Source organism: Sarcophilus harrisii, chromosome 4 (assembly GCF_902635505.1).
Source record: "Sarcophilus harrisii chromosome 4, mSarHar1.11, whole genome shotgun sequence".
NCBI lineage: Eukaryota > Metazoa > Chordata > Mammalia > Dasyuromorphia > Dasyuridae > Sarcophilus > Sarcophilus harrisii.
Window position 1 is genome coordinate 62,276,858 of NC_045429.1, and position 27,965 is coordinate 62,304,822.

Here is a 27,965-nt window from a genome sequence, read left to right on the forward strand (position 1 = left end):
GGGCGAGACTCCAAAGCCAGAGGACTTAGAATTCTCTGACTTAATGTTAGACAGAACCTCCTAAGGTTAGGAAACCTTAAAATTATTGCTATCTCCCCTACAAGCTGCATTACATTCTTCTCTCAAGCAGTTGCACCCCAGATTCATTTGGGACAAAGGGATGGAGACCTCATTTTGTGGAGCTGCTTCATGCTGATAAGGGGCATAGAACTTTCCCTAGTGGGTCATAGTCAGGGACAAATGGGCAGCTGAATTTGCAAGCCTGTTCCCTTTGGCCTGAAATGAATCTCCCTTCTGGTGTCCTTTATAAAACATAACAGAAACCTCTCTAGGTTTGCAGACATTTTGTGTTAGCTATAGAATTTCCCTTGCATATTTAATAGGAGAATTTTTTGCTGTCAGAAGTCCCCTTTCTTTCCATATAGCCCCATGAGTGTGCAAAATATGAAAAGCATATTTGGAGTTTGTATAGATGCTCACTCTCATTCCTTTCCCCAGGTCCAAAGCCCTACTAAGGGCAATGGGTTTAGCTTTCTGGGCAAAAGTTCTGGGGGGGGGGGGGGGAGGGGGGCAGTGACTTAGCCTCTGGTGCTATTGAGGATCACCACAGAATAACCTGCCTTCCTTTCCCCATTTTCAAGAAAACTGGACCCATCGGTAAACCATTCACCATCTGGGCTGTCAAAAGGAATGTTTCTCATGTCAGGTCGACTGGAACAGACAGAATTTAAAGCTTCCTCAGAACTATGAATGATGTCTCCAGACTGAATGTTGTCAGGGTTAAGGGTGTGACACACCTGGAGAGTCAGGTGGGGGATGTCTAGCAGGAGAGCCTGATACCTGGTGAGCCTCCTATTAGGAAGTGAAAGGCTTTTCTAGATTAGGTAGAGCCAGGCCAGGAGCAGAAGGCATTTTGGCTTTTCAGGGTCTTAAAAGCTTTGGCCTGATCAGGCCTACAGTCAATGGGAAGTGTGTTAGGACTATGAATAGAATCATAGAGGGGCTTGGCAATAATCCCAAAAATCCCCAAAATTCTGCAGAAACCAGCCATGCCCAGGAAAGTGCGTAGCTGTTTCTTTGAGGCAGGTTCAGGAAGAGATCAGATTGTCTGTTTTTTCTCCTCTGTGAGAGAATGGGAGATGGGAGTTAATTCATGGCCCAAATATTTGACAGACTGGCAGACAACAGACTGGCAGATTAAAAAAATCCTAAAGCCCCTAGAGACCTTAAAATTAAAGAGTTTTTTGGCAGCCGCTAAGGAAACCTCTCAGATTGAGCTACAGATCAAAATATCATCCACATACAGGATAAGACTGCTCTTAAGCAGCTTCAAATCTCTTAAATCTTTATCTAATGCTTATCCAGATATGTGGGGGCTATCCCAGAAGCCCTGGAACAAAACTGTCCAAGTTAATTGGTGGGGATGTTCCCCTGGTTTTGCCCATTTAAAGGCTAAAGAAATTGTGAGTCTATGCAAAGGTATGCAAAAGAAAACTTCTTTTAAGATCTAGAGTAGAGAACCATTGTGTCCCCTGGAATACTTGTATTGGGCTCATGGCTTCTACTGACCATTTGTTCTGATTATAGAAATTTGCTATAAGAGAAAAAAGAAGGGACATAATTATAAGAATGTCAAAACAGGCCCTTCAGGCTTTAGCCTGAGAAGCGTATACATGACAGGATAAAGCATCCTTAGATCTGTTTGACAACTGATCATATAGTAATAATTCCACCTCATAGTCAGACTCAGGAATAATCAGGTGGGAAATAGAGAAGTGGGTAACTGAGTCAGAAAGATCATACCTCAAGCAGAGGCTAAGGTTGTCCTCTCAGCTCTTGACCAGATAAGATGTCCACCTGTGACAGTTCAGGAAGGCATTCCTCTGAGTAACTTACGGCATTTCTCTCAAAGGGTGGGTTTCTGACTTAATGATCAGGCAATCAAATTCAGAACTCAAAAGAATATCAGTTATGGTCCAAAGAGATTTTATTTTAAATAGCAAATTCTACCAATCACAGCTTAGGGCCAGATACATTATTTTAAAAGTTTACCAGAACTTACATACATAGGAGATTTTGTTTAACATGTGTTATATGTTTAAACTTATCCTGGTACAAAGGATCAATCATTATACAGGTTTATAAATTCTTGGTAAACTATAAATCCTAGACAGGCTCATTTCTCAGAGCTGATGACTGATTATTACCCTGATAGTTTCAAGAAAACTGGCAAGTTTACAAATTAAGAGGAATTGACAGAGACTCCATGGAAGGGCTGAGCTTGCTGTTTCCCACCCCACCTATTCTTAATGTTTTCATGGGCTGTGATGTTTGGTACCTGCCCCCACTTTGTGAAGGGGAAAAGGTGTTGCATACCTCATACTAGGAGGTGAACTGATAAGTTTAGCATGATGATAATAACTCCAAGTAACTTAGTTAACAATTTTAGGATTTTCCTAAGTAATAGCTAAATAGTCTTAGCGATAATTTCTGTTTTCTTAAATAAGTTCTTGTTTTGTTTTAGGGAGAAAACAAGACAATTCTTAAAATTGAGATAGAACTGATTTTAATTTGACTTAACTTTAGTTAATGAGATTCCCTAGATTCTGATTAAATGTTCTAGACAAACTGAATTGCAATTTTCCAATTCGCACAAATCATTTCTGTTTTGTGAGCCAGGAAAGGAGTTAGCCAGTTTTTAACTGAGGGCCTTCAGAAGTCTGACTCTAGATAACTAGAATTTTTAAAGTAGTAGCAAATAGCTTTTCTGTTTTCCTTAAGTTCTCAAATTCTTCTCTTAACACTATTAGTACAAATAGATTACTATGTAAAGCCCCTGTTAGTGGGCTTTAATTAGAGCTCCTTTGAAAATGCTTTCACTATCATATCATAGACAATTTTCCAAATTACTGTACACACACAGAAATCATTTATCTGTTGCTCACATCTTTAAAAAACACATAAAATTATCTTATATGAATTATATCCAATAAAGCAGTTACTAGTTATATAGCATGATTTATGCTAAGCACTTTTACAATCATGTGATCTTTACAATAACAACTGTCATTTCTATTTACAAATCAGAAAACTGGGCAGAGGTAAAACAGTTTGCCATAAATTACATAGCTAATATATATATCCACAACTGAAACAGAGAATGGTGATCTTACCAAATGCAGAGACTGACTGGCTTTCTCACCTCACACTGCCATGCTGGGTGGTTCCAGGGGCACCCAAATTCTTCCCAGGCAGTTTCTGGACAGAGCCTGCTGAAAGCTGGGGTGACTAGTGTCAGGATATCCCTTTAATGGTAGTTTTAGGTGCCAGAGCCCAGGGAATGCTGACCATGGAGCTGTAGCTCTACTCCATCCCCATTCTCCTAAGCTGGGCTGGGGAGGTGTTTGGGCAAGAGTGTGTGGGGTCCCTGTGGTTGCTTTCCCTATTTCTACAGGTGAGTCAGAATTTGAGTTTGGTACAGTTCTGAGTTGAGAAGAGTTAGTAAACAGAGGGACTTGGGCTATATTGATCTTGTTAGTTATCCTCATAATTGAGAGGGTCTCTTAATACTTTCTGGGGTGCTTTCCCAAAGGAGCAGAAGGAGGACACCAGACAAGATAAAAGGGGGACTCCCATAAGATAAGAGTCAAGGAAGGATTAGATAAAGTTGCTATTTACCTAGTTTATTTTTCCTTTTTCTTTTCTTCCAGAATGGGATAAATTCCTGGGATTATCTCTAATGTTTTAGGAATTTTTCTTGGATTCTTAAAATGACTAATTGCCAAATTTTCTTAATCATTTCTCTCAAAATTTTGAGAATTTACTAAGATGTTAATCTAATTTCAATTAGCTCACTTTTTGGTATAAGCCCTAGCTTGGTCAAAGATGAAGTCCACAGAGAAAAAGTTAGGTTTTTTAAGACATTTCCTTAGCATTCTAACTGTAGCATAGAGGTTTTTTCCTTGCTGGTTGAATTTTAAATCTTTCCAGGTAACAAAATCTAGCTCACAGAACAAACATGAAACAGACATTCTGCACAGAGACATAGACAAAGACAAAATGATATGAAAAAGGACTGTTCCATCCTCGCCAAAAAGCCATAAAATTTGGACAAAAGCTATCCTATAGCATTTTGTCTTCTCTGGCATCCCAGAACTTTGTTGAACATTGCAAGAATTTCCCAGTCTGGGTGTCCCCAATCAAGGAAAACTTGCTGAGTGTAGAGCTCACAATGACCCAGACAGGCCCTCTCCTAGTGCCTGGGGTGTCCCAGCTTTAGGATTGTGAGAGAAAAAATGGAGGGGCATACCTTGACAAGGAGGGAATCAAGCCAGGGGAGGCCAGACTCTCCCTGTATCAGGCTACCAAATGTTGAGGTTGGGAAAGGAGCCCCCCAAATGGTGGGGTCACAGATTGGTGTCACAAGTTTTCTCAAAAGAATTTGCCAACTTCAACCCATATCCAAGTCAAGGGGCGAAGTTTATTGTAATTCTAATTGGAGGCGGTTTAAATTCCAAGAGAATGTAGCAAAGAAACAAAAGCAAGGAGACCCATTTTTCTAGTTCTTCATGTTATAGATATGTTCATTTTATGGCCCAGAGATAGGACCAAGGAGTGATCTCTGAAATTTGGTTCTCACTGACCACAGACTATCTGACAGTTAGCATTGAACTGAGGAGTGGTTTATTCACTGTTGTCTCAGGATTTGATTTGTGGGATTATCCTGAGGCCAGAATGTGAGAGCCTTCGGTGCCAGACTTCAAAGCCAGAGAAATTAGAATTAATAACATCTTGTTAAAACAGAAGCCCCTTAAGGTCATGGGACCTCAAAATTATTCCTGTCTCCCCTAAAAGCTACATTACATCAGATTGACTATCAATATTTATTTCTGTTACATCAATGTTATTTCCTAGAATACAAGGTATAAAAAAAAAAGAATCCATTTAAAATCTCAGGATTGCTGTTGCCATTTGTCTTTTAGGATTATTGCTTTATTTGTGAATCAGTTGAGGTTGGGGATAAAAAGTTGGGGAGTAATGTGTGAAATCTTTGCTAATGCATTAGAAGGATAATGTTTCTTTTAATGGTGGTTGGACCGTGTGAGAAAATGATAAAATCTGCATTGCTTCAAAACAATGACAATCATTCTTAAATTTTTCTTGCCAAAATCAAGTCACTGGAGATAACCTGAATGTATAGTTCAATTATAGAGATGCTTCTACAGTGTCTCAGGTAGCAAGAGTTCAATTTAAAGTTGTAGTTCCTACTTGTTGGAATAATTAGAAAACATATTAGAATTCAATGATTACTTTTTGTAAATTTATACCAATAAATCCATATAATATTAATACTCTTACTTGAACAAGACATTTGCTATGAGGGTTAAAGAAAAGAGCCTAAAGCAGTTTTTGCCCTACATCATTCTATTATTGAAATGGTAGCTTAGTGTCACAATTTTTAAAGCAGTAGCCTTTGAGTCAAGAAAACTTCAATTTAGATCCCATTTTATATATGTATCAACTTTATGGCTCTAGGAAAGTTATTTGATTTCCCGTTTCCTCATGTGAAAAATGGAGATAATAATAATAGCACCTGCTCACAGGGTTGTAGGGAGAACCAAATGAGACAATGGATGTAAAGCACTTTACAAACCTTAAAGTGTTATGTATGTGTAGATCATTATCATTTGAAAGAATTTTATTTAAAAAAAAAATGTTGATGTTCTCCCATGTCCCAGTTTTCTCTTCAGCCTCATGTATACAAAAAATATTGGACTTGATATCCTGGGAGATCCTCTCCAAAGCACCACTGGCACATTTGAAATAAAATGATGATTTAATAATATCATTTTAATTTACGTTCTCTCTTCTGAAGACCAATTTGGAGAATATTCTGTTAGATACTGAACAGAAGCATAAGCATTTTCCACTCTGTTCCTTAGAACCCTAGTGTTTTTAAGTGATATGAACAAAGGGTGGGGATGAGAGTGGAATTATAAAATATGATCATGTCAGTGGTATTTTCTCATCTAAAATACTTCATCCTTATTTCAGAGATCTGGGATTTTGTCACAGAGGGATAATTTTACCAACTGAGGTTTTTACAACTTTACACAGTGTTAGATGATCTTTGACTGATCACCTGGTGACCTTACCTAGATTAGTCTTTGGATGAAAAACATAATATTCTTGATGCATATTCAAAGTTTCTCTATAGCCCAACAAGATCTGCCAATTCTTATGTTCTGTTGATATATTCTGTAAGAACCCAAGGTCAATTCCATACCACAGTAGAGACATCAAAGAAGGACTTGGGTGGAAGGTTCCTCTAAAATATTAAATACAAAATCATATTTGTGTTGCAAAAATTCTGATTACATAAAGCAATTTTCTGATATGGAAAAATTTCTTCTTTTCTTCTAAGTATTGTAAGCCTTCTTCCTATTGGAGAGGTGAGGATGGAGAAGGAAGGTGGAATATATGACTTACATATCTATTATAAGAAGCTTAGTGGTGAATTGAAGGAATAAAAAATAAGAGAAGAATAGGGAATAAAATAACTAAAACATTATCTCTTTCCTGTTACTGGGGTAGTGTAGATCTTAAGAATCCTGGAGTTTATAATAATTGGCAATGTATAGCACTCTACAGTGTACATTACATAAATTATCTCATTTGAAATAACAAGGACCCTATGAAGTAGGAAATGTAGATATTATTGTTGCCATCTCACAGATGAAGAAATTCATACTTTTTGCACATTTAAGTATCTCCTCCATGATCAGTCTTTACAGTAAGGGTCAATGCTAGGATTTCAGTCTCTGCTGTGTTTCTTCTCCTGGAAGTTCTGCTGAATACGGAGCCTTACAGTGGATCGAGAGTTACGGTCTCATGTGATCCATAGATTGGCTGTGAGCTTGTGAATACAGGATTAAGATTTACAGAGAGAGCAAGATCTCATGGCTTCATAGAGAAGGATGCACACGTATCGGGGAAAAGCTCCATGTGCAGAAACCATGTGGCCTGTGTGGATGTAGCTCATCTGCTAATGACTTAGCCACTTTCTAGCACTGTGCTTAAACTCTGACTCTCATCAGTCTGAGAACTATTAAAACCTTTAGCTTAAAAAGGCCAAGGTCTTTCATTGCTGCCAAGGCCATCTTCATTTGTCCTGATCTGTATCTTGCCAGATATATCTATATCTCCAGAGGAGGAAGTGAGACTGGTAACTTTGCCCAGCCCATCTTCATTTAAATCCAATTCACTTGCATGCCATAGCATCACTCCATGGTCCTCTTCGAGCATGAAGAACAAACAACAAGATCATATCCATAAGAAATTATCCAAAGAGAACTTGACTGTAGCTATGAACAGGACTCTTAGAGTCTAGAAGTATGTCTCCCAAATAACTCCAAAATTGTAAATAATTGGATTCATAGAAGGTTTGAAATGAAATAATAGGGTCATTAATTTAGAGCTGGAAAGGACAGGAGAGATCGTTTGGTTTAACCCCCTTGTTTTATAGATGAGACAGCAGAGGCCTATAAGAGTGAGATTATATATTCAGATCACACAGAAGTGAAACATCTGGGATTTTTCCTAAATGTAAGAATTGTGGAGGTAGAAGGGACCTACTTGGGTCACATCTTCATATATAGGTACAGTGGTGTTCTGTTCTATTTTTGTATTTGGGGAGAAGACATTCCTTGCTTTAGAGAAAAAAGAAAGTAGGGATGTTGTTTTCTAATAAGAATGGTTAACTTAGAAGAGTTTAAAGGTGCCTACTTTTTGAAAAGTGCTTGAATGCCACATTGGGCATTGAGCCTGTCAAGTAAGGAAGAAGCTGTGCAAAGTAAGGATGATTCAGCAAGGTAGGTGGTATAAACAGAATCTTGTAAGATACATTAAGTGCCCCCTGGGTGGATCAAATATACGTGTGTGTGTGTGTGTGTGTGTGTGTGTGTGTGTGTGTATGTGTATGTGTATACCTTGACTACTGAGTTTTCCTTTTAAAGTAAAAATAAAAAACCACCAGAACTTAGCAACTTTTTATTTGTTAGATCATTAAATACAACAGTCTAATTAACTTGTCTCCCATGATCAGCACTTTTAAGGAGCTTGTTCAGTGGAATCGTTTCACTATTGTGCCCCTTCCATAACATCATAGATTGTTTAATGAGTTGAGGTTAACTGAAAACAGAAACAAGGTTTCATTATTTGAGAGCTGCCATTCTGGAGATAAACCTGGTGACCAAACTTAAGTCAATCTGGTCTTCAGACATCAACAGACAGAAAGATGTTGGCAGGCCTGTTTGCAGAGCTTTTCAGGCTGTGGGACCCACCAGAGATTGGTTCTGCTGTCATCATCCTTGAGAACATACCATGCCATCACAAGGCATCAGAGGACTCTTGGTGAGGAATTACCCTATAATGGGTTGTAACATAAGCAAAAGTCAGTTGTTCTGGATCATAGATGGGATTTCAAAATGGAATGGAAGACTCCTAGTGGAACTTTAATAGAAAATAGAAGGGTGAACTCTTTAGCAAACTCAAAGCTTAAAATAAATATCACTTTTAATATTTGAAAGTCTTGGAAAAATGGAAAGGAATCAAATGAATGGGAAAAGGAATGTTAATTCTGTGGAAAAGTTTGCAACCTTGTTTGGCTTAGGATTAAAGTAAAGGGATTCATTGTGAAGTGAGTCTGAAAAGATAGACTAAAGCTAGATTATGAAGGGCTTCAAATGCCAAGCTGAATTTTTATTTTGTCTTAAAGGCAGTATTGCTGTTTGTTGTTCCATCATTTGATTGTGTCTTACTCTTCATGACCCCACGGACTATATTGTCCGTGTGCTTTTCTTGGCAGAGTTACTGGTTTGCCATTTCCTTCTCCAGTGTCTTAAGGCAAGCAGAGGTTAAATGATTTACCCACCAGGGCCCACAAGTAGTAAGTGTCTGAGGACAGATTTGAAGTCAGATCTTCTTGACTCCTGGTCCAGTTCTCTATCGACTGGTCCCAGCTCCATATTACACTTAAAGGAAATAGGGAGCTACCTGAATATTCTTCAGAGGAGTAATAATAGCTTTGCTTATGAATATCAATTTATCAAATGTATGGAGAGTGAATTAAAGATTTCAAGCAAGGAAGAGCATTTAAATATCTTAGTAATTCAAGAAAACAATGCTAAAGATCTGAACTAGGTTGGTGGGTTTGTCTTTAGAGAGAAGAGGATGAATTTGAGAGTTGTGGATGTGTATATGTTGTGTATGTATTATATAAACATAAACATATATATGTATATAGACACACACATATATATCTTAGTAATTAAGTTGAGGAATCATTCTTTTTTTCCTTTCCAATGTCTGGTATAGAAGTGTTTGGATAAGAATTCTGTAGTACTCTGGTTTATTTATAAACTTAAGAATCATCTGCCTCTCATAGATGTGGCACTTAACCGTTGCAGGTCCTAGTATTTAATTTTGTTTCATAAATTCTATCCCTTTGAGCTTCATTTCTTTATATCTCCACTACCCTTCTTGCCTGATAACCTGAATTATATACTTAAATCATTTTGATGATCCCAACAGAAGAGGAAAAAATGAGATTAACGTTTAGTAAAAATGATGATTGTTTTTTTTTGTTTGTTTGTTTGTTTTTTTTTTTTTTTTTTTTTTTTACAACTTCCAAAGGAAATGAGTAGTTTTTCATTTAATTCCAGGGAAATTAGCTTTTTGCTTATGCAAAAGTATAGGCATTTCTTATTTGTTGTATTAGCTACAAAGGTCCATGTATACAAGAACATGGCCTAATTTTTAGGTTAAATATGCTCAGTTCTTTTAAATGTATTTCCTTATTTGTCATGTTGTAAAAGAAAAAAAAGACCAAAAAGGGGGAAAGTGTGAGAAAGATAAAACAAATGAAGAAACAAAAAACGATGAAAAAGACTGTTCTTTGATCTACATTCAATCTTCCCAATTTTTTTCTGTATGTGGATGGCATTTTCCATTCCAAATCTTAGGATTGCCTCAAATCACTGCAGTGTTGAGAAGAGCCAAGTCCATCACAGATGAACATCACATAATTTTCTTGTTACTATGTATAATATTCTTTTGGTTCTACTGACTTCACTCAGCATCAGTTCATGTAAGTCTAGGCTTTTCTGCAATTCATCTGCTCAATATTTCTTTTAGAAAAATAATATTCCATAATTTGCTCAGCCATTCCCCAATTGATGGACATCTCCACAGTTGGAAATTGTTTCATATTCAACATTATTTCATAATGTTCTTTTTCTTTGGCCATAAATTCCTCTCTTTTCTACAAATCTGATAGGTAGACTATATCTTGCTCTACTAATTTACTTATAGTATCTCCATTTATTTCTAAATCATGAACCTTGCCACTACAAAAAGGGCTGCTATAAACATTTTTGTCCATGTGGGTCCTTCTCCCTCTTGTATAATCTCTTTGGATTACATAGCCAGTAGTGACATTTCTGGATCAAAAGTTATGCACAATTTTATAGTTTTTTGGACATAGTTTCAGATTTCTCACCAGAATGATTGAGTCATTTCACAACTCCACCAGTACTGCATTGGTGTCTCAATTTTCCCGCATCTCCTCCTGCATTTATCATTATTTTTTCTTGTTATCTTAGCCAATCTGAGAGAAGTGATACCTCAGATTTGTCTTAATTTGTAGTTCTCTAATTAATAGTGATTTGGAGCCTTCTTTTTCATATGACTATAGATGACTTTAATTTCTTCATATGAAAACTGTCTGTTCATATCCTTTGACCATTTATAAAATGGGGAATGACTTGTAGTCTTATAAATTTGAGTCAGTTTCCTATATATTTTAGAAATGAGGTCTTTATCAGAAAAACTGGCTGTAAAAATTGTTTCCCAACTTTTTGCTTCCCTTCTAATCTTAGCTATGTTGGTATTTGCAAAAACTTTTTAATTTAATGTTATCAAAATTATCCATATCCAAAAATACCCATTATTTCATAATGTTCTTTATGTTTTCTTTGGCCATAAATTCCTCTCTTTTCTACAAATCTGATAGGTAGACTATTCCTTGCTCTACTAATTTACTTATAGTATCTCCATTTATTTCTAAATCATGAACCCGTTTTGACCTTATCTTGGTGTAGGATGCAAGATATTGGTCAATGCCTAGTTTCCGCCATACTGTTTTCCAGTTTTCCCAGCAATTTTTGTCAAATAGTGAGTTCTTATCCCAGAAACTGGAGACTTTGGGTTATCTAACACTATAGTCATTGATGGTTGTGTTTTGTATACCTGATCTGTTCCACTGATCCATTACTCTTATTTCTTAGCCTGTACCTAATGACCTAATAATTTTGATGACCACCAGAGAGTTACCTATTTTAAAAAGAAAAAAGGAACTTTTTCACTCTTCTCCCCAGCTCTACTTCTGACTCTTTGGACCTTACTCTATTATGCCCCAGGAGTTCAGACCTTAAAAGAACCTTCTTCTCCTTATTTGAGGAGTTCCTGCTGGAAACCTCCATCCAACTGGGTTCATCCCTCCATCCCTTCCTCCAACATGTTCACTCTTTTGTTCTCTTTTGTGTGTTACCTTCCCATTCCCCATTCAAATGTAAGCTTCTTGAAGGCAGGAATTATTTTTCTTTTTGCTTATATTTGTAGTCCAAACACTGAGTGTAGTTACTGCCACCTAGTAAGCACTTAAATATTCTTTCCATTCACTGGATACCTATGTAACTCTTCTTCATATACTTTAAAAGAACTGTGACTTCATTAGCTTGAGCACTCCTTCCACCAATACAGGATGTAATACTTCCATGCTTTAATGTATTAATATATTATTATCATATAATTCATTGTGTCCCCTTTTCTATTTCTCCTTACCCCAACTTATCACCTGCTGGTCAACACTCCAGATGACGAACTTGTTGACTAGGCTGGTCCTTATACTATAGACACATAGATACTGAGCCAGTATTTAAAACTTTTCCAGGTGGATAAGATGATCAGAGTTTGTACTTTGCTGACACAGCCTTTAAGAATCTAAGGTCACCTCCATTCTACAATGAAGCATTGAAATAGGGCTTCATTTAAAAAAAAAAGTTATATAATATGCTTGCCCAGGTTTTTTTTTTTCCATTTAAATTCCACCCTCTCAGCATTTACTGGTTAGTTGCTTGCTTCTCAGATGAATCTGATATGAACAGAGGTGTTCTGATCATCTCTACTGCCCTTTCAGAAAGAAGCAGCTTCCCCTGAACAATTAATTTTGAGTGGTGTTGCTTCTACTTTTAATCCAAGTTTACATGTTTGAGCTTGAATATGCCTTTCCTAAGCCAAACTTTGTCCCTGTTGTGTCACTGGCAATATGTCTGTGTGTTATCCTCTTAAGCCCCACAGAAATTTGTTTACTTTCAGTATTGACCACTGACAGAACTATTCTTGTCACCTGTTTTCCCTAGACTTATTAGAATTGAATCCCTTATCACATTTTTGTATTCCTTTTATCTCCACTCTCTTTCATCATCTCTCTGTCTCTCTCTTTCATCCTCTCTGTCTCTCTCTCTCTCTCTCTCTGTCTCTCTCTCCCCCCCCCCCCCCCTCTCTGTCTCTTTCTCTCTCTCTCTCCCCACTTTTAGACTCATTTGTTTATTCCTTTCATATACATGCCTCCAGTGTTCTCACCCACATGGTCTCCCACGTTCTACCCTTCCCCACTTCCACCTTCCTGGCAAAAGAAAGTTAAAGAAAACTACATCAATAAAAAAAGAAAGTTACACACCATCCTTCTTATTGAGTTATATTCTGAATCTCTAGAGAGCAGGAACTTTGTCAGGTTTCCTTATAACATTTTAAAATTGGTCAATAAGTGTGAAATTAATAGTTACTGTTCAGTTAATGGAATGACAGGGGAAGGAGAAGTGAAAGAGTGTGGACTGTAGGAATGGATACTGTAGGGAAAACAAAGTTATCAAAAACCAAAACTGAAAAACTATCCCTCCTCCATCTTTTTGAATTTTTAGCTATTTCAGTTGAGTCCAACTCTTCGTGATACCCTTGGACTTTTTTTTTTTCCCCAAAGATATTGGGGTGGTTTTTCATTTCTTTCTCCAGCTCATTTAGCAGGTGAGGAAACTTGAACAAACAGGATTAAATGACTTGCCCAGGGTCACATAGCTAGTAAGTGTCTGAAGCTAGATTTGAACTCAGAAAGATGAGTTTTCTTGACTCCAGGATCAACTAACTCTTCATGGGCTGCACCACCTACCTGACCATATCTCTTCCCTAGTTTAATTTTACCATGTATGCTCTTCTCCCTTTGTCTCTGCCTTTTTCATTTGAAGCAGCTGGTGAGTAGTAAAACTAATTATTATCAGTAGACTTCTTACAAATGATTATAGAGGGGGAGTGAAAGAGAGTGTGCATGTGTTCATATATTCATAAATGTTCATACCTACTTTGTTAAAATAATAATCATTCCCATTTAGAATATAAGGATGACGCGAACTTCAGTTCTATTTCTGTAGCACAAGCCTTAATCATATTTTTCTGTGAGGGAAGGCGGGAATAATAATAATAATAATAAGCATTTGTTTATGTAATATAATATTTTAAGATTTTCAGGGAACTTAGAAAATATTGTCTCATTTTATCACTAGAACTCTGAGAGGTCCGTGCTATCATTCTTTCTTTCTTTTCTTTTCTTTTTTTTTTTTTTTAAATCTATGAAAAAAACTTTGGCATGACAGATCTCTTGTCAGGTCTTCCTCTAGCTGTGTGTATAGAAGAAAGTATTTGTTTTGTTCAGAGCGATAAACTACTCTCTTGGTAGCATGGTCATGTTCTCAAAGGAATGTTATATATTCATTCATAAAGTAGTTTCAGATTTCTTCTTCCTTTGATATAAGAAGGACAACACATAAAAGGACAAATTCTATTTTCTTGAGGGCTTGATCACCGTAGAAATAGTTTGGACTTTTTCTTTCATGCTTCCCAGTGAGGACATTTAAGTAAGCCAATGACTGCAAAATAAGTTTTGATACCCAGAGAACCACCAGAAAAATCATTGCTTGTGGTTTCGTTTATTTTGGTTTTTGAATTTAAGCCTTCTACTTCCTAATTTGTGCACCTAAGCTAACAGCTTCATTTTCTGTTTAGTAATTGAGCACAATGATCTCAGCACTTCTAGTTTGGATTATTTTAATTTACATTTCTGTAATAAAAATCAGAGTTCTAAAGAACTTTTAAACAAACCAACAACTAGCTTTATAGAATATTTCAGCCTTCCAGAACTATTTTACAGAATTTTATAGAATGAGCTGTATCATTCCTATGAAGGACTATCTTGATCAGTTGGTGGCAGTATTATCCAGCTTTTGGCTCTAAAAGTTAAAGCTTCTAAGCCTTGACATGAAGTTAGAAAAATTCAGCATTTCTTCCCTTGAATCCAATTTTTCCTTAATTGGCTAACTATTAAATCTTTATTTTATTTTATGCCCTATTTTTCAACCCCCTTCTTAGTTATGCTAATGTTTTCCTCAGTTTTATTTTTAGTACCAAACTCTGAAAAATTAGAAAAATCTTAGAAGTCTTTTCTAGAATGTCAGTTTTCAGAGATAACTTGTGTGTTTCTACAGAATTTTCTCTGAAGATTATATACCAATTTATATACAAAACATATATATATGTGTGTAATTTTTCAACATTGACCCTTACAAAAACTTCTGTTTCAACTTTTTCCCTCCTTCCCTTCACCCCTCCCTTAGATGGTAGATAGTCCCATACATGTTAAATATATTAAATACAATATATGTATAGATATTTATACAGTAATCGTGTTGCACAAGAAAGATCAGATTTAGAAAGAAGGTAAAAATAACCTGAGAAGAAAAAAAAATGCAAGCAAACAATAACAGAAAAGGTAGAAATGTTATGTTGTGGTCCATACTCTTTTCTCTGGGTATTCTTCAGGGTGAAAAAATGTGTTCTGGTGGCCACCCTTCTGATGATAGATAAGCTTGCTCAACATCTGTGGTCATTGGTTGAGCATCCATACCCACTCTTATACCTACACCTTTTTAGTTCTGTAAAATATCCAAGACTCTATGTCCCATGGGTATATATTGCCTTTGAGAGTCTGACACAACCCAGCAAGGCAATTGAACTCAGCAGAGGAATTGAACAAAGAAGATTCTGTATGATACAGAGTACCCCAAAAGTCTTGGTGCTACTTTAAGCTACTTGAATTATTCTAACTTAAAATGAAACTGACTTTTAGGACACTCTAAAGCACTTTTTACTTTTTCAAAACACTTTTCTCTCTGTTATTTCGCTTAAGAAATTTGAAAGATTCAGGAATAATAAACTTGTCATTGTCTTTCACATTCTAATCAACCAGTTGATTCTGACCTCAGAAATCATGGATTAATGTTGCAAAACTTTGTTAAACATTAACTGATTCAGAATTTATGATAAATATAATTTGGAAACATGATATGAAGTAATTCAATATGATATTCTAATGTAGAATTAAAGGCTTTCTTCAAGATTTGGCTCAACTCATATCTTCTGCAAGAGCCCTTTCCAAGTCCTACTTTCCCTCTATCTCCACTGCTAGTTTCATACCTCTCAGGGCACTTTCCATTTATACTGTTTAGATCTAGTATGGATTTTTTTCTGATGTGATCTCCCCCATTAGAATGAGTTCACTGAGGATAAGGGACCATGTTTTAACCTTTCTTTTTAATCACAAATTTAGTATGATTCCTGCCATATGTAAATGCTTAATAGATATTTATGGTTGACTGATAACATATAATTGAGTTCAAAGATAGATTCAAATTTAGGACTTTCTGACTCCCAAGTCTAGTGCTCTACCTACCTCACTCTGTAGTTCTGAAGAGCTTTGTTCAGGCTTTCACCTTTGGCAAATATGATTTCTGTAAGCTTGAGCCTATCAGAACCTAGGTGCCTTAGATGACTCTTTAATCAATTAATAAGTATTTATTAAGTTCCTGCAATATATCAGTTACTAAAATTAAGTTAGATTGATTATCTATTAATTAATTTATTGGAAGGAGTTTCTACATTGGGATTTCTTCTCATGAATAAACTCAGAGATTTGGATTTCTAAAAAAACAAAAACAAAAAACCTATTGAAATGATTGGTAAGCCAGGGCCAGGAAATCATTTTATACTTCAACAATATTACTATATGATGACCAATTCTAATGGAACTGGCCATCCTCAGCAATGAGATGAACCAAATCAGTTTCAATGGAGCAGTAATGAACTAAACCAGCTACGCCCAGCGAAAGAACTCTGGGAGATGACTAAGAACCATTACATTGAATTCCCAATCCCTCTATTTTTGCCCACTTGCATTTTTGACTTCCTTCATAGGCTAATTGTACAATATTTCAAAGTCTGATTCTTTTTGTACAGCAAAATAACGGTTTGGACATGTATACTTACTGTGTATCTAATTTATATTTTAATATATTTAACATCTACTGGACATCCTGCCATCTGGGGGAGGGGGTGAAGAGAAGGAGGGGAAAAATTGGAACAAGAGGTTTGGCAATTGTCAATGCTGTAAAGTTACCCATACATATAACCTGTAAATAAAAGGCTGTTAAAAAAAGAAAGAAAGAAATGATTGCTAAGCAATGAAATAACGTTAATAGGTGAATATTGAATTAGTGAATTGAAATAATTGAATGGGGGCATGAAAAATGTGATGTTTAAGTTGAGAGAAAGTAAACAAATATTTTAAGCATTTTAAAACCTCTTTTACAGACTGCTTATAATATGACCAATGCATTTTTCTCTTGTTCCTGAATCGTTGAGGTTTTATAGCAAAGTCATATGTTACATAAGAGTCTGTGTATTATAATTATCCATATCAGAAGTTCACACACATACTAAGACTCCCATCACAAATCTAAGAGCTGTCTTCTAATTCTGAGAGTTGTCTCCTAATACTGGCCCTATAGAGTCATCTTCTGTTCACAAATGTGTTCACAGTACAAATGTGTACTGAAGACTTATTTTGGATGGAAGGAAAGTTTCTCCTTCTAATTATTGAGAAGTTCATATGTGAATTCTTGATCTGTCTACCTTCCAAATAAAATATCTGAGAGAGGTAGACAAGCAAAATATCCAGTAATCATTGCCACCTTTATGAATCAGTCCTTCAAGTTCATGATCAATAATGACAATATCCTAGTAAAAAAAATGATGGTTAAGATGGTACATTGTTTAATTCCTCCTTATTTCTTTATACCTGTACTGGACATTGGCCTGTCTGGTACTTTTCTCATTCAATTCACTAAGCATTTGGAGTCTGGAAAAATCTGATTTCAAGTGTAGCTTCTGACCCATACTGACTGGAACAAATCACTTACTATCTGGAATCTGGCCATTCCAGGCAATGCTTCTGTACTGGAAGGTACAAAATAAATGTAAACATTCTTTATAAACGGAGTTTCTTTGCCAGCAGTTTCTGACCCTTTATTTAGATCTTCTCTCCCTATTCCCTTATATCCCTTCCCCCAAGAAAAAGGAAAAAAAAAAGAAAGAAAAAGTCTAATGCTAGGTGTTAGGTATATAAAGACAATTAAGAAATCCTTTTCTTTAAGGATTTTATATTTACTAGTCAGAAAGACTTGAGGAAAAAAGATAGCGTGGGAACTAATATTTGAAGATATACATCTTTTGAAGTGGTATTAACATTCAGTAAGTGACAGAAGTTAAAGATGAGATAAGAAACAAGTAGCATTTTAATATTTATAAAGAGCATTTTTCACAATCGGCTTTTTTTTGTGTTATGTTTGTGGTATAACAGTATTGTTTTCAAGCTGACACCTGTATACTAACTTGGAGAGCATTACTGGTGCCCACTGATTAGTGACTTTCAACTTATAGCCAAATAACTATACCATATTTTCTTGGACTTTTTTTTATTTCTTCCAATAGTACTCATTTTGGAATTCTCCAGGTGGCTGTAGTGCCATGTTCTCCTTTCCTTCCTGCTTCCAGCTATCTTGTCTTCCTCCATCAGATAGTAAACTCCTTGAGGTCAGGGATCATTTTTCTCCCCTTCCATTCTTGTATTTCTAGCATTTAACACAGTGCTTGGCCCATTATAGTAGCTTAATGAATGTTTAGTGACTATTTAGTAGCTTTTTATCTCTCAACATTCATCTTCAGAGGTCTTACCACTGGAGACTATACCTTGGAAGATTTAAACTCTTTTATGCCTGGAAATTCTGCCCTGGCTTCCTGTTGTTCTCGATGATGGCCTCATCTGGCACACTATTATAGGCAGCTCCCCCAACCCTTCTCCATTCTTTACTTCATTTGCTATTCACCCAACCTCTCTCCAATTCTGGAACTTTGACACTGTTCCCCAAAAAGGTTGTTCAGTTTACTCCCCTAGACTTCTTTGAAAATTCCTTTCATGTTCTAGACCAAAGAACCTTTCCCTGGCCATCATTACTGTAGGAGGGTTATCTTCTTCTAGTTAGAATGTAACATTCTTGAAGTCAGAAGCTGTCTTTTCTTTTGCATTTTATTTCCAGTGCTTAGCACAGTGGATAGCATAAAGTAAGTGTCTAATAAAAGCTTGTTCATTTTCTATCCCACCGTGAAAATGTCCTATGGATAAAATTAACATTGAGCAGAGTTCTAGCCTCTAATGAGAAAAAAAAAAAAGAAAGAAAGAAAGAAAAAAGGAGTTTCTGTTGGCTGAAGTAGCACAAGAGAGCATCTCACCTGAAAGCTATTCTCAATGTGTTTGGCAGTCTGCAGATAGAAGGGTTTTATTCCAATGTGAATGCTACCAAAAGTTTTTATTGGTGTTCAGGCCCATAATGGTTTTATGTGATAAACTGAAAGGATCCTGAATGTGAAGGAAGAAGCAATCTGGCCAGAAATTTTTGGTAACTGGGAGAAATGGGAATATGATCACATGAGAATTAAATTCCAATAATGGAGCAAAATGGTATGCTGGCCTTGTTTTATAAGTCATAAAAGCTGCTGACAAACCTGCGTGTGCCTGAACAGAAGCACAAAGGTATTCATGTTTTGCTCTAACCTTATCACGCCTTTGCAGGGCTGTTCTGAGAGTTTGGTACCTTCCTAAGCTTTCACAACCATTACTATCCCCATTCTCCTCCTATTTTGTTCTCCAGCCTTTTTGCCTCCTTTTTTTCACCTCACATAAGAAGCTGCATCTTCTGCCTTTGTGCATTTTCATTCCCTTTTTCTTGAGCCTAGAATACTTTGTCTTTTCATTTCTGCCTCTAGTTTTCCTGGCTTTCTTAAAAGTTTCAGTTTAAAAAAAAAAGTTTAAATACTCATCTTCTATGAGAAGTCCTTTTCAGGTGCCTCTAAATCCAAGAGAAACCTTTCTGAGATTACCTCCAATTTGTCTTGTCTTAATCTTTGTAGACAGTTCTGAATTTGTATGTTTATCTCCCCCTTCCTTAGAATGTGAGCATCTTGAGATTAGGATTTGTTTTTGCTTTTTTTCAGTCTTAGCACAGTACCTGGAACATAGTAGGTGCTTAATAAATGCTTATTGACTGACCACATTGTTCTCCTTGGTATTTTATCATATAGTGTCTTATATTGTTACTTAAATGTTTAACGTATATTTTTTTTTTCTTTCACAAATCTTCCCTCCAGTAAAAACAATCCTGTTATCTTCACAATTCCATTTGTTTGTTTTTCCAAGCATATTTAAAAATTTAATTACATCATTTCCCCTAAGATGCTTTAGCTATATCCAGTTCCTCCTTTGTTCTAAAAAAAAGGTGGGGGGGAGATTGCTAATTGAGTTTCTTTTTTTAATTCCTTAAGTGTTTTTGTTATTCATTTGATTGTGTATTTGCTTATTTCTAGCTCTTAAAAATATTATTGTCAAAACAATTTCAGTAAATTATTTCCATTGGTTTTCCCATTTTTCCATTTCTTATAATTCACAATATTTTTCCATTGTGTCAGAACCATGGTTTACTCAGGTATTTAGTGTCTTTTGTCAATTTTCTTTTTGAGGATTTCTGGCATTTAAAAATCTGTTTAGCATTTCTTTTGTCATTTCTGAAAGGAAGATAAGAGTTCCTTGTAATTTGTCACTCTATCATTATACTTTCAGCCTATATGAGTTTTATATATACACATCTTTCCCCCCCCAAATAAGTTGTATTATCCAAAAGAATAAGACTAGGTCTTATAATTATTTTGTGTACCAGAGAATACTTAACATAGATCTGTGTATTTCATAAGTGCTTATTAAATAATAGACTAGTTGCACAGAGAGGAATAATGATATAGTGACAAGAATATGTGACAAAATTGAAGAAAAGACTTGGCTTCGAATCTCAGATCCAGCATTTAATTGTGAAACTTGAACCAAATCATTTAACCTCTCTGACCTTCATTTTCCTCATCTTATCATATGTGCGCACACACACATACACACACATACACAGAGGTATACATATATGGCAGCTAGGTGCTCCATAGTTACTAGAGCCCTGGGTTTGTAATCAGGAAGATTCATCTTCCTGAGTTCATATATGGCCTCATACACTTAAGTGTATGTAATTTAATAACTGTGTGACACTGGGCAAGTCACTTAATCCTTTTTGCTTCAGTTCCACAAATGTAAAAAGGACTTTAGGAGGAGATGGCAAACCACTCCATTATCTTTTTCAAGAAGACCTGCAATGGGGTCACAAAGAGTTGTACATGACTGAAATGATTAAACAACATTCTCTCTCTTTTTCCTTTTTCCTTCTCTGTCTCTCTGTCTCTCTCTCTCTCTGTCTCTTTCTTTCCCTCTCTCCCTTCCTCCCTCTCCCTCTTCCTCCCTCCCCATATGTATAAACACACACATACACACATATGCATATATATGTATATATATATATATGTATGTGTATATATATATATATATATATATATATATAATATATATATCATGGTTGTTTATATTTTCTCTTCCCTGTGAACTCCTCAAGAGCAGGGATTGTTTTTTAATCTTTGTTTGTGTCCCCAACACTGAGCACAGTGTGTGGCATATAGTAGGTGCTTAATAAATGCTAGTTGACTGCCTGAGTTTTTTCCAGGATAAAAATTACTAGGTCAAACCATAAAAGGATTAGTTGAAGAAATTGAAAATGTTTAGCATGGAAGGGAACAAAAATGTTTCCTGAGGGGCCAGTCCAAATAAAGAGAGACAGAATTATCTGTATAGGCTATCAGGCAATTAATTTTTCAATTAGAAAGTAGAAAACATGATTCTATCTGCTATAAGGTTCATCATTTCCAAAATTTTAAAAACTTGTAGCTAAATACTTGATACTTTTTGGAATTCCTTGGTGGACATACTGTAAAAAACCAAATGTCAGTATTGACATTTTTGTTACAAGTAGAAGCAGGAATCATAAAGGAGTTAACAGCTAATTGTAAAGATAGTGTAAAGGTCTTCCTTCGAAAGATCCATACTGAGTTGTCAGAGCTGGTTTTAAGATAGATTCTAAAGGCAACAAGAAACATCATTTCTATGGAACTCTTTATCATTCTCACTCTGTCCTGCTCACAGTAAGCCTAAATAGAAAAGCTTACTATGAATGCAATTAGTTAACATATCAATTTCTGAAGAAATTGAAAGTACTACAAATGACACAGTAAGACTTTGCAAATTAAATAAACACATACTTTAGTAGTCACTAATTTTAATGAAAAAGTGACCATAGGGAAAAATGAGTGGTGATTAAGTATATTGAAAAACCTGGCTTAGAATAAGAGGCCAGAAAGACATAGGATAGCTGGGGAACTTAAACCTTTAAGAAGATAGAAGCCTCTGACCATGGAGTAGGTAGCTATTTTACTCCAAATCTATTGAGGGGCAGTATTTCTAAGGTCTTTGAGACTATAGTTATAGTATACTTTCAGATTGCCCACAAAATAACAACACAATTTTGCTTGAGAGGTTAAGTAAGGGACTAAAATGGGACCATTGGAGTATAGCCTAGTATATTTTTTAGCTAAATAATAATGTCATTATATAAAATTATCTATATCATGAAAATGGAATGCTTAGTGATAATTTAAAACACAAAAATAATTATTTCTGGGGGAAAAAAGGAAAATCAAGTAGTATCCCATGGATTAAAATTTGACAGAGGAGGTCAGCCCAATTGAAATGAGAAATGCCCCAGTAAATTGTGATGCTGACAGAAAATGGAAGCCAAGCCAGGTAGAACAGAACAAATATAAAAGCATGGCATGATCTTGTTTAAAAAAAAAAAAAAAAGTATGAGGATTGCTAAAATTCAGATTGAGCTGAGGTTGTGGAAGAAAGCTAAGGTAAACAAATAGGTGTTGGATATTTTGTTCATTAGCTATGTCCAAAGAAAAAAGATTAAAGAAGCAATAGGAACTTTTGCTTGGGGATCCATAGGACAATGAGAGACAATAGAAGAATCTCAAAGTCATTAAATTCATATTTTGCTTCTGTTTTCTCTGCCAAAGAGAATGATTTTTGAACTGAAAATGATATAACCAAAAAATGACTCGATTAGAAATGATCTTCACAATGACTGAGGAGATACTAAAAGCTTATCTCACTGCTCCTGCAGTTAACTAGCTCAAATGATTAGGCCTTAGGGCCTGACAAAATAATTAGAAGGGCTTTTCAAGTACTACCAGTGATACTTGAAGTACTATGGACAATAAGGGGAGGCCCTAGATGATTGGAAAAGGGAAAGAGTTCCATTTTCCAAAAGGGAGAACAAGAATTTAGAAGATGTGACCTTTGCCTTCAGTTTCTGTGAAAATACTAGCATCTAGGAAATGACTGCAGAGAATCAGCATGGTTTTGTCAAGAACAGATCAAACTAAACTAACCGTATTTACTTTTTGGCCAGCATTAATAAATTAGAGAAATATTACAGACATAATTTACTGTAAGGGCTCATATCTTTGTTTGGAACTCTTTGGCAGATGGGTAAAGTCTATAGATAGACCCTTTCTCTAGCTAATGTTTTTAAAATGTATAAAACAAAATGCATAATATTACAAAGAAAACTAATTATACTGACATAATTATTAAAAATGACATATTAAAAACCAGCTTTACAGTTCCCAGTCTAAGAACCTCTGCTAACTTATGTTTCAGCAAAACTTTTTATAAAGTGCCTCATATGAAGAAAATGAAGAGGTCTGGATTGGGTGACAGTACAAATGAGATGAATTCAGAACAAGTTGGCTGCCTGGACTCAAGAATAATTTTTAATGGTTTGATGTCAGCTTGTCTCCAAATGTGTACCCTAGGAATCTTGGCTTGATCCTGTGCTAACAGTTTTATCAGTGACTTGAATGGAGATATAGATGTCATCATTTTTACAAAGGGTACAAAGATGGGAAGGAGAGCTTACAACATTGAGTCAGGATCAAAAGGATCTTTATGGGCTAAAACATTGGTATGAATATTACTAGATTTAGCATGTGACATTGAGTAAATATAAATGTAGAGCTTGTATTTATGTATCCCCACACACACTCACAAAAGCAACTCCAGACACATAAGATCAGAGAGAGGTGGTAAGACAGTGGCTTTGAAAGCAGTTGGAGTTTTGGTGGCTTATATTTTGTCAGTCCAAAAGGGGATGCAGCCAGGAAGGTCACAATGCCATTGGAGTTGTGTTGTGTTCAGTTCCGAGTGCCAAGTTTTTAAGAAACATTGATGAGCCATGGTAAAAGATTTTGAGAAGAAATTGCTAATAATTAGCTTTCAGAAGAGAAGACTCAAGAATAACATGACTGCATATTCAAGTATTAGAAGATCTATTGTGTTGAGCAGGAATTTGATTTGATATTTGTTTGGGGTTTTTGGCCCCAGATGGCAGAGGTAGGGTGGAAGTTGCAAAGAAGCAATCTGGACGTGATAATAAGAAAAGTTCCCAATAGTTTTAGCTGTCCAAGATTGAGAAAGGCTGCTGTGAAGATCGCGTATTTTAAAATCAGCCGGAGTCAGGAATTCAGGTTAGGGGAAAATCGTCAATCTTTCTTTTCAGTGAAGAAAGATCGGAGGTGGAAGAGAATGGGCAACAGCAATGTGTGCAGCTGAGTCAAGAAGCTAGCTAGACCAGAAGCCACACGACCAGCAGCTACAAGCATAGAACCCAGGCCCAATCTCTTCCTGTCTCTCTGCCTCCACCCACCAAAATCATCATTTCCTATACACCACATGAGGACTTGCACAGAGAGTGGGCGGGGCCATTCTTTATCCAAGCATGTATATTAATAGAGTATAGGCCAATTACTGTTTAGCCTCACGTGCTTGGGACCTCAGTGCATCAACTCAAGTCTCAGCCCATTATAGGCTGCCTTGGGAAATGATGGGTTCTTTCTTTGTATAGGTCAAGCTGAGGCTGGAAACCCATTTGTCTGGTATATTATAGTAGGAATCATTTGGTGTAAGAGCTGGGCTTGACATGCATGGAGGCTTTTTTCTACTACTCCAAATCTGTGATTCTTAGAAAGTATAGGGAAGGTAAGGAAAAGAAGAAGCAAGACAACATCAGACTTTTGAACTAGATTATTAGTCTAGTTAAACCCTGTTGCATTCTTCCAGTCAAAAGCCTTCTTGCTGAAAGACTGTATGTGCCTCAGCTATATCTTCACCAAAAAGGTGATGAAAAAAATACTTAAGTATTTTGTTTGAAGTTATTCCAACAATAATTAATGATATGAATGCAAAAACATACCTCAATTCACGTGTGTAGAATTATTTATGCCTTTCATAAAAGTAACGTAATGCAGATAATTGAGACTTGCCTAAAGATTCTTTTTATTTCTTTTGTGTCTCATTCAGAGTCACTGTATTACATAACTATGGGCTTAACTTATTTTGTTGAATCAGCTTTTCATTGTTTTCATCTTTTTACCATTTTTTCATATATCTTTCTCTTATATTCTTCTATTTTTTCCTGCTCTATCAAATTACCTAAAGAGAAGCATTTTGTAAATGCTTTCCATCCTGCTTTTTTCATTCTGTGTTTCCTTGAATAGACTCTGCTTAAAAGGGTATATATATCTTGTAAGCTCTAATATAATTTCATATCATATTATAATATATTAAATATTAAGAAATTTTAATATTTTAAAATGTTAACATCTTAAATATGTATTTTCTGATCTTTCTGATCTTAACTTAAAATGTTTTCTTAAAATATTAAGATATTTTAAATGCATTATTTTTCTATCAGGTATTTTCAGAACAGAGAATCAAACTATGGGCTTCAAATTTGTGGAGATTATTTAATTAAGAGATTATTAATTCAAATATAATAATTTAATTTATTTTCTACTGCTGGCTTTAGGTTGATTTTAGAGTAAATTTAAAAAAACAAAGTTGTTCTTGCAAAATATATTGGATGCAGAGGCATTCTTATTTGAAAATGAGTCATTCTCATTGCAATGCAGAGATAGAGAAGGGTATTGACATTTGAACGGAAAATGGATTGCCTATTTCTTTTTTCAATAGGAATCATGTGACAGACATGAAAATTGACTGTGTTTTTTAACATGGGGATAAGTGTTTAAGATCAACACTTTCCTGGCTTGAATTCTGGCCCAGTAATAGTTAAGACAGTGATGACTATTGGAAGATTCCAGACCCCTCAATTATAATTGAATATCTGTGTTTTTAGAACTATAATATGTTAATGTCTGAAGTTTTAGTGTTATTTTTGGATATTTTTATTTCATCTAACCATAGTCTTATATCAGTTATGAAGGCATCATATATAAAAGGAAAAAAACAGGCAGAGTTTTCAAAGAAGAAATCCAAGTTATCAATCATGACGTTAAAAAAAAAAGTTCCAAAACACTAATAATTTAGGAAATTCAAGTTAAGGAAATTCTGAGGTCCCCCCTCATCCCTGTGAAATTGGCAAAGATAACAACAAAGTTTATGATATGTTAGAGGCATTGTTGGAAAATAGGCACACGGTGGAACTGTGAATTCATATTGTGTTTCTAAAATAAAATTTGAAATTATGCCCCTCAAAGTCATTTAATTCTGCATTCCCTTTGATCTAGCAATGGTACACTTAGGAATGTAATCCCAAAAGGATCAAAGAAAGAGGAAAAGTATATGTACAAAATATTTGTAGTAACTCTTTTTACTCCTCTAAAGAACAAGAAAGGAAAGGATCATGCTTCTATTGGTCAGTGGCTGAACAAATTTTGATTTATGAATATGATACAATGTTATTCTGATACAAGAAATAAAGATATGGTTTCAGAGAGACTTGGGAAAACTCATATGAATTATTTTGAAGTTTAGTAAATAGAATCAAGATAAAACATTTATACATATTGTTAATTCACACAACTTTGAAAGACTTAAGAACTATATTCGATGTAGTGACTAACCACAAATCTAGAGGATCACTGATGAAACATGCCCTCTAACTCCTGGCAGACCTTGTAGATTAAGGTGCAGAAATATATTTTTGGATAGAGCCGATTTAGCAATTTTGTGTCGCTATGCAATTTTTAAAGGATTTTGCTTTTTCTTTTTCCCTTTTCAGTTGGGAGAGGGGAAAATGTGGAAGGAAAGAAAAATAAATGCTTGTTCATTGAAAAAAATACATTAAAAAGAAATATAAAAGAGCCTAATAATTTCAGGTCAATAAACATTTGCAGGCTATAATTCAAAAAATAGTATAAGGCTGACATTCAATTTGAGATATTTCACCAACTATTTCTAGAAACCAAATAATCTCATTTAAAAATCCTAATCAAATAATTACTCTTTGTTTTTATTTTAGTGACTCTCTGGTCTTATTGATGTAGTTGCTTTTACCAGAAACCATTTATCAGTGGTTCATTTTCTTATCCTAAGAAGTTCTTCTGTGATGACTCACAAAAAATTTTAATAGAGAATTTGACTAGTGCACTGGAAATCTTTACCTAAAGTTTTTAACTCATATTCTGAAGGTAGCAGTGATGCCATATACCTGCTTGTATCATTTCTAAATTTAACCATTGGATTTATCGTTTACTAAGAAGTTTCTTCTTTATCATTATAATTTGTGATTCTTGTTTCTATATCTCCTAGAATGTTCTAACAGCTCTTTTAGAGACCCAAATCATACAAATTTGAACTTGAACTTTGTATTTCAAAGAATGTCTTCTAAAAAAAGGTTCGTATATGTGAGTTAGGGACTCATGTTTGACAGTTTTCATAAATACTTCTCCTTTAACAATTATTTGTTTAGATCACATTTTTAGATGTGTTTCCAATATAGATTAAAACTTGAAGCAACAAAATTTTGGCACAGATGAGAAAGAGCCTGTTTCTCTTTATTCCATTTCAATGGAGAAATTCCATTTAAAGATACTGATAAAACCAAATCAGACTAAATAAAAATAGCAAAATTTTTACTCTTATTTGTGCCCAAGCCTATAATATTAATCTGTAAACTGATTTACTTACTGCTAGAAACCATCCTTTGTTAATTAATTTTACATTTAATAATCTGATCATCATTAAATTCACAGAAACATTTCTTTATTGTGGGTAGTACATATGTCTTGTTGGAGACCACAATATTGAATGAAGATGATGCTATCTCATTTTACAATGACAAGTCATCTTTTCTACCCTGGAAACCATAAGACAAGCATTCCAGCACTGCAAAACAAAGTAGGACTAGGACACAGGAAAAAATTCCATCTTCTCTTAACTCATGTCATTAAACAAATTAAACCTGTGTCATTCAGCACATGACAACAAATTTACTTTCTCTTGACAATTCAAGGGAATCAGTAGAGAAATCTCACTTTCTGCCTGTGATCTCTTGTCTTTGCCACATGACCAACCCATATCTCTTCCCATCAGACAATTTGTTGATATCTTTTTTTTC

General features: G+C 35.3%; 1 protein-coding gene across 5 annotated transcripts in view; it reads left to right on the plus strand.

Annotated features, from left to right (window-relative positions):
- RABGAP1L (RAB GTPase activating protein 1 like) overlaps positions 1-27,965 on the plus strand; it is a 697,071-nt gene that overhangs the window by 481,877 nt on the left and 187,229 nt on the right. The window lies entirely within an intron of this gene.